At 28.1% G+C, this 12484-nt stretch overlaps 1 protein-coding gene and 1 long non-coding RNA gene across 5 annotated transcripts in view; both read right to left on the minus strand.

The window, feature by feature from the left end:
• LOC115217116 overlaps nt 1–12484 on the minus strand; it is a 175808-nt gene that overhangs the window by 24712 nt on the left and 138612 nt on the right. The gene's annotated exons all lie outside the window — the stretch shown is intronic.
• LOC118765377 lies at nt 3696–11813 on the minus strand. Its single transcript, XR_005001233.1, has 2 exons — nt 11770–11813; nt 3696–4622 (listed from the first exon to the last, which is right to left on the minus strand). It is a non-coding gene; the product is annotated as an uncharacterized LOC118765377 (long non-coding RNA).

A 12484-nucleotide genomic window follows, 5' to 3' on the forward strand; every position in this document is an offset into this window, starting at 1 on the left:
CAAATATTTGCAGTAGATATCTTCCTAAGCTGACAAAACAGTCTCTGAACATAGCTGTGGTCCTTCGGTATATATACAACTAGTAACCACCACCAACAACAACAATAATAATAATATAGATAGATGAGTCATACAGCACAATAATTCACAAAAGGTTGCAAGTACAGACTACTAACACCTTTCCTATTTTCACAACTTGTTTGTCTTTTGCTTAATTCTAATGACAAATATATATTTTAGTAACTTCATTAATAAAACATACTTAACTCATTAGCATTTAAACTGGTGATATTTGGCCTCTCACACATACCCTACAATGTCGTTTTAAAATTAAGCTGACACATAACCAAAACCTCAAAGCTATGAGATAAGCCATGACTGACCCAAAACAATGTGAATAAATAAGCAATACATTTGAGAGAGTAATTCAAATGCTAAAGAATTAAACATTTATGTGTGTAGTTGAAAAGTCAGAAGCTGTGGCTTTCATCCAGGGGAAAAACCCCTTTGTAGACAGTAAACACAATACTGGAGTCAATTCTGGGACGATATCATTTTGCCCAGCGAAAGGCGGCGAGCTGGCAGAACTGTTAGCACACTGGACGAAATGCGTAGCCGTATTTCGTCTGCCGTTACGTTCTGAGTTCAAATTCCGCTGAGGTCGACTTTGCCTTTCATCCTTTCGGGGTTGATAAATTAAGTACCAGTTACATACTGGGGTCGATGTAATCGACTTAATCCATTTGTCCCCTCTATGTTTAGCCCCTTGTGGGCAATAAAGAAACAGATATCATTTTGCTCAGCTCTGAAGTAGTGTTTTATTAACACAATACATCCAGAAATGGAGTTTTCCTTGAGTAAAACCACAGCCTCTGGTTTTTTGCAACTACACACAATATATTATATTAAATATGTTATGTTGATAAAGTTTTCATTACAGAACTGCTTCTATTGCGTAATACAAATAGAGTTCAGACTAAATGACAACAACAACAACCTATTTCACTAGTAATATAAACATTGTTAGAGAGAACTAAATAGAATATCACCAATGGTTACAGGCAGCAACATTAGCAGCAGTAATATTAGTCTACAAAGAAATGTTGCAGCTTATAAATAAAGAGAGTAGTATATGGGGAAGAAAAGCAGAGGTTAGTTGGCACTTTGTGGAAGACTTGACCTGATGTTGTTGGCTTTAGTTCCAAACAACACAGAGATAATGAAAAAAACCCACTCTATTGATTTAAGAAATTAATTAAAAAAACAAGCATTTTTAATTTTGTACTTTTATAGAACACAAGCACCCTCAACGCTCACAAATTTCAAGAGTAATCAAAGAGTTGTTTACAATCTGATGACAAAAACCTAACGAAGTAATGTTAATATATATGACCTCGATACTGTAATGGTTAAAGGAGATTTACTTAAGAACAATACAATCGTGTGTATGCATGGGTGTTAAGAGAGTGTGTGTGTGTAAGTGTGTGTGTGTACAGAGGTTAAACAGAACAAGTCTATAATATAAATTCAATCTTGAAATGAACTAGAAATGACTAATATTTATCAGAAAAACCTAATCACTTCCAAAGCACCACATAAGGTGTGTGATAAACAATTAAAGACACCTTTTACTTGAAACTTTAAAAGGGAGCTGAGAAAGCTAGCATTATCATTTTAAATGCAATACAAAATATCAGGTTTATGAAATTGAAGATCACAAATTTAATAGCCGTATATATATATACATATATAAAAAATAGCTTTAGAGATTTATAAATTCATACTGAGATTTAAAAAAATATAATCATTCATATATATATATATATATAAATATATATATATATGAATATATAAATATAAATATATATATATATATATGTATGTTTTTATGTTTAGTTATAATAGAAACAATTTTACATTAACCTGAAGGGTTACTTTAGTAGAGTACTAACCTATTAAGAACTTTACTGACAGTGACTGCAAAGCTTCAACCAGTTGAGCCATCATCAAAAGCTATAATAGTCTTGTTTAAGAATAACAAACATATATATATATATATATATATACACACACATACATATATATATATACATACATATATATACATACATATATATATATATTATATACATACATATATACATACATATACATACATATATATACATACATACATATATATATATACATATATAAATATATATATATATGCATACATACATATATAAATAAATATAAATATATATATATGCATACATACACACACACACACATATAAATAAATATAAATATATATATATATATGCATACATACACACACACACACATATATATATATATATATATATATATATATATATATATATATATATATATAATGTTTGTAAAATACTATTATATCAAGACAGAACTAGTTTTTCATTTATGTCGCTTAAATAAAGAATTCTAGAGTTAGTATTGAATTTCCTATTTACTTAATGCAACAGTTAGAACATTATTCCACATGATTTTCAAGAATTAAATTTATAGATTATTTGGGGGGAATATCAAGAGCAAAAGATCATGATGCTGTAAGATGATAATAATAATAATAATAATAATAATAATAATAATAATAATAATAATAATAATAAAACCAAAGTTTCCCAGTTTAGGCTGTACAAATTGACTGACAAAATACTAGGTTGACTTGGAAAATATAGCTACTACATTAATAAGGATACAGCTGTAATGATTTACAGATTTTTTTTTCAAACTCTTAATACAAAAGGAAGAAAAAAAAACACGTACTATGGTAAGAAAAATTGAACTGATATAATGATATTTGCAATTAATTAAAAAAAAAAATAAATAAACAGGAAAATGTCAGATTCCTTATAATTTTGTTATATCAATAAAATATGAACTGAAGTAAATTTAGTAAAAAATATACTTACAGCATTACTGTGGGTAAAGTATAGAGCGAATTTGGCCTGATTATCTTTCTAAAACGGTCAGAGTGACTGATTGCTAGAACTTTTGTTTTTTGTTGTTGTAATTTTTTTTTGTTTTTGTAAATTTTTTTTTCATTTTCTGTTTTCACTCTCTCACTCTCTCTTTCGTTTTTTTTTTGTATAAGAAGGTTGTTGATGAGAAGTCAAGTTGTTTTGTTTTTGTTATTTTTAAATTTTTTTTTGAAAGTGTTCTCTCTAATGGAATATCCAACACAGGCTTTTTTTTTTTGATATACTGATATGATGATAATAATAATAATAATAATAATAATAATAATAAAAAAATGTTTAAATTAAAACAGAAAACTGTAGTGATGAGCCCAAACAAATAAGAGATGGCTTCCTTCCTTCAAAGGTAAGTCTGGCAACTGTCAGCGTTTTCAACCCACAACGTAGGATGCTCATAATGGATACAGCAAGGAAGCTTTTACATCAGGTCATCCATTGTAATTTTTATCCAGACTGTGTATGTATGTGTATATATATGTGTGTGTATATATTATATTATATATATTATATATCATATATATATATATCATATATCATATATATATATATTATATATCATATATATATATTATATATCATATATATATATATAATATATATATATATATCATATATATATTATATATATATTATTTGTGTGTATATAGAAGCAATGCAACCATCTTTTCTCTTTCCTACATGTTTTTTTTTTCCTTTTTAATATTTTTTTTAAAAGCTTTGTCATTTTCTTTGGCTAATGACTGAAAATTATATATACATATATAAATACATACATACATATATGTGTATATATGCATGTATATATGTATCTATGTATGTGTGTGTATGTATGAATGTATGTATATATGTATATGCATGTCCTGAGCCAAGCAACAATTTAAGACTTTGTATACAGACACCAACAAAACCAGAACAAATCAGTACCAGAAAAGACAAGCAAAGTGAAAAATTATGTTTTTTTTAAAAAAAAAAAACCAAAGAAAGGAAAGAAAGAAAAAGACAAAAAAGACCAGAAGCCATAGAAATATATGTAGTAACACTAAAATATAAAATAGATTCTTTGTATTTTTGACGATTTAAAGAAAGAGTGCAAAACCGCTTCCGCATGGAACTGGTTGATCCTGTAGTAGTTTTGGAAAGTCCATACTTGCATTTAGAATATTGTTAATGAATAGAAGAGGAACGGAAAATAATAAATTCTTTTTTTTGAATACTCTTTTATGTCAATTTTCTTACAAGAGTTCCAACAAAAATCTTCCATTGTTTGATTGTCAAATTTCTTATTTTTAAAAAAAAGAACTTAGCATATATATATTTATACTTGTTTTTTTTTGTTTTTTTGGTATTTTAATATGAAGCCAAGATTACACAACCCCAAAAGAAATAGGAAAAAAAAAAAGGAAAAATTTCAACAAACCTGGGCAAAGCTTGACCCCTGCATGAGGATATGTTATTAAAAGTTATTATACACTTAGAATATTATTTTTTTTGAGGGCTTGACTTTCTGGTACTTGTTGGTGTAGTTGTTGTCTTTTGGATGTGTTTTCAGCCAAACAGAATAGAAACTATTTCTTATAGATGTTCTATTCCCTTTTTGAAAGACCGTATGGCTAAGTGGTACTTTTTCTTTCTTTCTTTTTAATGCCGATGCAATGACAGAAACAGATCAAAGCAATCCATGCAATAGAAACTATTTTAATTAAGTCAAAATGGCTAGATTTACATGCCCGAAGTCAATAGTAACATCAACAGAGATCAAACTTCACACACATTGATTTCAAAGTTAGTCACACATTGAAAATGCTTCCTCTCTTTCTTTCTTTGAGAGCAATAGGAGTTATGTAGCATTATTAAAATGAGGATTTACAGCTAGTAAAGATTAGCGAGATCTTGTAATGAGTATATATGTGTCACAATTCAAAATTAAGCACATAGACAACAAAAAATTTAATCAACCCTGTTTCAGCTAAAAATATTTAGAAATATGTGAGAATAAATCTATGAATCAAATACAGCTTAAATAGATCCATGTTACTAATGAAAAAAAAAATCTTTAAGCAACTTGGCAGGCACAAGACATGTAGCCAAGCCATAAGAATATAATATACTCAACAGGGTACATCATTAATGTTTCTTTTAATTATATTGTGTTGCGTGTGTGTGTGTGTGTGTGTGTGTGTGAGAGAGATTTGAGAGAAGAAACAAAAGGTTGCTAAGAATTTGATGACTTATTAAAAAACATTTTTTTTCTCTTTTTTTTTTGGAAAAATTAAAGTCAATAAGTGTTTGTGCTGGCTATAAAGTTGAATAATACAAATTTAGAAAATAGAATGGCAAGAAATTAAGCTAGAGAAAGAGAGAGAGAGGGGGGGAGAAAGAGAGAGAGGGGGGGGGAGAAAGAGAGGGAGTGGGAGAGGCTTAAATTATACAACATACACACACACATGCACTTATGTACATAAGTATATGTGTGTTTGTAAATATATATATATTTATATATATATATATGCATATAAATATATGAGTTTATACACATACACATTCATATACACATTTATATATAGGGGCAATAGCTTTCTTTTAAACACATATTGAAAACACATTGTGTCCTAGATTTTGTCTTTTACATCATTTTTTCCCTTCATATTCTCACAAGAGTTTCTTGCAATTTGCTTAGAAGAGTAAGACTCCCCGATCCAGTAATGTTTCTAGACCTTCACAGTCTCATCCTCAGGATGGAGTGATGTTGGCATGGTATGGTTACCACTTTACAGTAGGCAGAATCCATAAGATTTGTTTTGCAGATACAAAAACCAGAAACTGAATTTCTGACCATTGAGGTTTATACATCACCAGTAAGGGCTTCATCGTTGATTATGGCTAGTGTAAACAACAAGGAGCAATTTAAATGCACTACGTCACACAACGCAAACGAAACTAGGTAAGAAAAATATTAGTAAACAACAGATGTATTCTACATGAAATCCCTCACAGAACAATTCATGATGGAAGCAAAACTCACTGCACAGCACAATGCTAAAATACACACACATAAGATACATTAATCACAAACAATTAGAAACACTTGACTTATGACAGATAAATCTACTAACAAGTCAAACAGTCAAATTCTAGCAGCAAAACATGCCAGTATCACTTCATTCTGAAGGTGAGACCATGATGGTCCAGAGACAAGGATGGATTTGGGGACTTTACGGTTCCAAACAAACTGTAAGCAACTTAATACAAAAGTATTAAAAAAACACACTTGATAAAAAAAAAAAAGTTAATACTACAACACAACCATGTTTTCAATAAAACACACATGCATGCACACACATACAAACACGTCAGTTCACAAATGTGTAAATAAGAAGTACTCAATATAGAAGTAGAGTGTAAATATTTAATGTAGTGTTACAATTACTCTCTCTTACTACTCAAGAGTTTCATGAATGCTGCTGATCATGTAACTGATCTAAGACGTATGAGATACAATGTTTACAATATAAAATATTTATGAGTGGCCAGTCTTAATATATACATGTATATATTCTTGCGGCCATGCTGGAGCACCACCTTGATATAGATATATAGACACACACACATATATATACATAGAAAGAGAGATAGATACATACACACCATTTTGTATTATTTTTATGAGATTTTTCAACTGACACATTTTTTTATCCAATGACTTGTCCATTCATAAATACTTTGATTTAAACATCGTGTGTCACATGACATAGATCAATTATGTGATTTGTGACAGTTGCAAAACTGAGTAATAACAGAGACTAAAACTTCAGATTCCAGCACACACACATACGTATGCATGTATATGTATGTGTGTGTGTATATATATATATATATATATATATATATGTAAACATACACACACACATGAAGAATAGAAAGTTTTTTTAGAATCTTAAATTATTTTGGAACATCATCAGAGAAAAAGAATTTTTTCTTTTCTTTTTTTTTCTTCTTTTGGACATTGTTTTAAATTAATAGCAAGATGACGTAAGCCAAATTAGAAAGGTAAAAACAGATGTGAAGCAAAATGATATGATGTAATGAATGTAACAGTGGTGTGGTGGTGTTGATTAGCACATCAGTAAGAAATAAAACTGAATATTGATTTCAAAGTAATGTCCAAAACAGTATCAGAATTATAATAATTGAAAAATTCTAAACAACAATTAAGCACAAACAAAACCAATGTGTGATTCCTGATGCCATTCATAAATGTTTACTCAATCTTACTGAAGCATTCATCATATTCTCAGAATATAACCGGCTATATTAATTTTTTTTTTTTTTTTTTTTTTTTAATTATCAATCAAATACAGACTATTATTTCTTAATTAACACATAATTTCAGAGAACAACAGACCAGATTGAAGGAAACAACTATGATGAAAATAATAATAATAATAATAATATATTCATAGAATTAGTAATTAATTAATGATCGAACACTTAAAAATGATTTGGTTTAATATATCAAAATATCAAAATAAAATAACACATTCTGTTTGAATATCTAATGAGCCAAAATATTGGACACCGTCAGTAAATTGATAATTTCTTGTTGGCAAATTTATAAAAGAAAATAAATTCAAAGCTTACATCTCAACAACATAAACTGGAGGCAATCAGTTACACAACACAAGAATAAAATCTAAAATATGTAGAATTTTAAATCAAAGAAACCTCGTACATACACTCAACACAAATGAAATGAAGTACAAAAACATAGGCAACAGCTAGATTAAGCTTTGTCTGGTAGACATATAAAAGAATTTTTTAAAAAATCAATAAGCAGATATATATCAATTTAGATCAGTTTAAATAACGATAATTAATTGCCAAACAATATTCAGTTAGTACTTCTAATGTAATTGCTTCATTAACAATTTTAAACGAAACATTTCAATGAAATTACTGAGGACTGAAATAAGAGTTTCAAGGAATACCTATCTGGTTCCAAGTTACCATTAAATCTATTTATTACCATAAAAGGAAAATAACATTCAACTTGCAAGTTACAGAAATGAGGCTTTTCTTGAAATTCAGATATTTGTTGTTTTTGTTTTTGTTCCCCCTTTTCAGTTCTTTTTTTTTAAAGTGTTGCAGCTTACTTGGTGACCATCACATGCGTTGATGGCATGCAAAAAGCACCCAGTGCACACTGTAATGATGGTTGGCATAAGGAAGGGCACCCAGCTGTAGAGAACATGCCAAAACTGGCACTGGGGCTTGGCGCAGCCCTGCAGCTTGCTGGATCTTGTCAAACCGTCCAACCCATGCCAGCACGGAAACTGGACGTTGAGTGGTGATGATGGTGATGATAATTGAATCAATGTTTAAATCGTTGTTAATATTATTATCACCATCATCATCACTATCATCAACGTCCCTTTTAATGTTAATTAAATGATGATTCAAAAAAACTAATTACATTGTATCTGAATTTTGAAAAAAAAGAAAAGAAGAAAAAAACCCACTTCTGCAAAATATAAAGTGAAATTAGAAAAGTTAATTGTAATTAGTAAATAAGACACCAAGAAAATACAAAAGTTGACAGAATTAGTCTATATTCAATGTAGAACAATTTCAGATCAGGTACAGAATCAAAACATTGTTGATAACACATTCACAAGAAAGTCGTCTACGTCTATAATTATTTCAATGAAGTGCCTTGTTTAAAAAGACAATCTTACCCTATGGAAATTAATATTCTCCTAGAGTATTCGATGATAAGTGAAAAATACTAAATTAAATATGAAATTATCAAACAGCTTTATAACTATGCTATATCTGCTTATTTCTGGTTTAGATAATTATAGCAAAATAAATAATATGTAATTTAAGCATTTCTAATAAATTATGTTTAATGACCTGTAACTGAAATTTTAAATTTATAAACGGTAATTTTAAGGTAAAGAACTGAATGAGAAAATGTCTGGAATTAATTTTCATTGATAGCAGATTCCTTAACTTTTAGTAATTAAACTAGACATATCCAACCCAAATATTCTACCTGTTTTGTGTTCAAACCAGCTAGATCGGGCCTCTCACACCTACCCTACAATATCATTATAAAAGTATACAATCACATCATTGAAATCTCAGAGCTACGAGATAATGCATGATTAATTCAAAAACAATATGAATAAATAAGCATTTCATTTGACGGAATACTAAAGGGTTAAAGACTAAATCAAAATATAGAACATGAGAAATATGGCATCCAGGTTATTCTTTTGAACCAATTGAAAATGAAGAAGTAATCTCTACAAAGTAACTGCCAACATTAGCTACAATGCAAATTAAAACGCAACATTTCATGTCAACCTTGCACTAAATTATAAACAGATAAATAGATATGAAGATAGATCTGTTTAATATAAGAGAAAGAAATTTAAATTATGGAGCAAAAGAATCTAATTCTGTATTTAAGTTTTGTTTTTATCTTTCGATAGATTTGGTGTTTTTGTAAAAGAAAGCTTGTTCTTGCTTTTCTTCGAAAATTACAAAGCTCATAATTAAAATCCTGTATGTTGGAACCAAAGATATTAATAACGTAGAAATTAAATGCAATGTGATTTTAAATAAGTATGAACTCTAGAAATTTAAAATAAGATATCATTAAATATCTACGTGTGCTTAAGTGTGATTTGTGGACAGGTGAGGTTAGAATGGAAATATGAAAATACTTGAACAAAGCAACCAATGTGGAATAATAAATATCTATAACTTCAGAAACTGCAAATATAAGACACAGCCTTAAATTTCAACAATTGATAAATTCTTTTCACAGCTTTATGAAAAAGAGATTAAATTTTTCTTTGAATATTCAACTTTCATTTAAAAAATTTTTTTTTCTTTTTGTTTCCTTCAAAATAATTTGAAGAATAAAGTACTCTTATTTTGGAACATGACAGAGGGATTTTGTTAAGTTATGGTAAAAATATTTTTGAAACAATAATCTTTAAGCTAGATAAAACTAGCTGTATGAACAATCTCATACCATCAACATAATAGGACTGAATTTCTTGGTTCTTCTTTAGGATACTGCAAGAAATTCGAACACAACCTCAACTATTTTTACTGTTCCAGAAATCTAACCATAACTTTTATATCAATTATCACAACTACGCATGTTTTAAACCCAAGGGGAAATGCGATGAAAGCTTGAAATGTTGAGTTTGGAGATACTTGTACGAGCTAATTTTTAAAATGGAAAAGTGGAACATGTACAGACGTCGATATAAAATGCCCTAATTTATGGAATTAGAATGAGCAGTTAAATAAAAATTACGTATCTGAACTTGGTTTAAAGAAAATCGCTCCTTATATATATATACATATATATAAAATATGTGCATATGTATACATGTGTGTGTATATATGTATGTATGCATACATATATATATATTTCTTTACTACCCACAAGGGGCTAAACACAGAGGGGACAAATAAGGACAGACAAACGGATTAAGTCGATTACGTCGATCCCAGTGCGCAACTGGTACTAAATTTATCAACCCCAAAAGGATGAAAGGCAAAGTCGACCTCGGCGGGATTTGAACTGAGAATGTAACGGCAGACGAAATACGGCTATGCATTTCGTCCGGCGTGCTAACGTTTCTGCCAGTTCGCCGCCTTCATATGCATACATACATACATATATATATATATATATACGCACACACATACACATGTATGTACAGACACACACATATATATATATATACATACATTCCCTTAAATTAAGTACTAAATGAACTATTAAATAACAGACCTTATGCTACATTTTGTTTAAATAAACATCCTTTACATAACTTGTGCTATATAATAACCAAGAAATACACCAAAAATAGCCAAACATTACAGAGTCACAAACTCAACTTTTTTCAAGTTCTTATTTTTTGTTTATATATTTTGTATTGTTTTTTTTTATATATATTTTATTATTATTATTATTAATCTTTTGTGATCAAATGGTAATAAGTGCAACTGATTTACAGAAGGAAATTACATGAAAACAAAAAAAAAAAAAAAAAACTTCAAACTTCAAAAAAAAAAAAAAAAAAAAAACCATAACAGTGCACCCCCTTATTCCAATTTGGCACACAACCAACTCGGTGGTCGTGTTTCGGTAGTGGCAATAACCAGTGAGTAGATATTTACAAGTGATCATTAAAACATACATGTGGAGAAGAAACGGAACATCTACAGCTATATGGAGTAGTAGTAGTAGTAATAGAAGAACAAAAACTTCAATATTTAAAATCAAAGTATTCGAAGACAGAAAAAAAAAAAAAGAAGAAAATCATAGATAAACTTTTAGGTCAGTCATCTGGCAAACCTGTCTGCTAGATTAATGAAGATTAACAGATTATATTACAACTAGAGCAAATAATATTTTAACTTTCTGTTATGTCGTATTTTTACTTTTCATACACACAACACACAGGCATATATATATGTATATATATTATATACTATATATAATATATATATATATACACACACATATATATACATATATATGTACATACTATATATATATATATATATATACACACACACACATATATATGAATATACTATATATATATGTATACATACATATGTATATACTATATATATATATGCATATACTATATATATATATGCATATACTATATATATATATGCATATATATATGTACATATATATATATATATATATATATATATATGCATATACTATATATATATATATATATATATATATATACATATATATGTATATACTATATATATAATATATATATATATATATATATACATATACTATATATATATATATACATACATATATATGTATATATATATATATATGTATATACTATATATACATATATATATGTACATAATATATATATATATATATATGTACATAATATATATATATATATATGTACATAATATATATATATAATATGTACATAATATATATATATATATGTACATAATATATATATATATATAATATGTACATAATATATATATATATATATATATATGTACATAATATATATATATATATATATATATATTATTTATATATCATATATAGATATAAATATATACACACACATATATAAATGCCCATCCAAATATATACAAATTCATAAACATACACATACATAGGTGTAATATGTACACACACACACACGCACAAATATACAATACCAATGTTCTTAGTCACGAGGCTAAGGTGTCTCTGAATCATAAAAAAAAGGACTCAATACATTTAATGGCAAACTTGTTAATATCTGTATTTCAATCCTTGCTGACATCTTCCAAAATGTTTCATCGGATGAACAACAAAACCATCTCCGGATGGAACATCTTGCAAGTTGCTAGTAAGTCTTGAAATAAAACTATAAATACATCATATATATTTATACATACAAACC

Source organism: Octopus sinensis, linkage group LG11 (genome assembly GCF_006345805.1).
Source record: "Octopus sinensis linkage group LG11, ASM634580v1, whole genome shotgun sequence".
Lineage (NCBI taxonomy): Eukaryota > Metazoa > Mollusca > Cephalopoda > Octopoda > Octopodidae > Octopus > Octopus sinensis.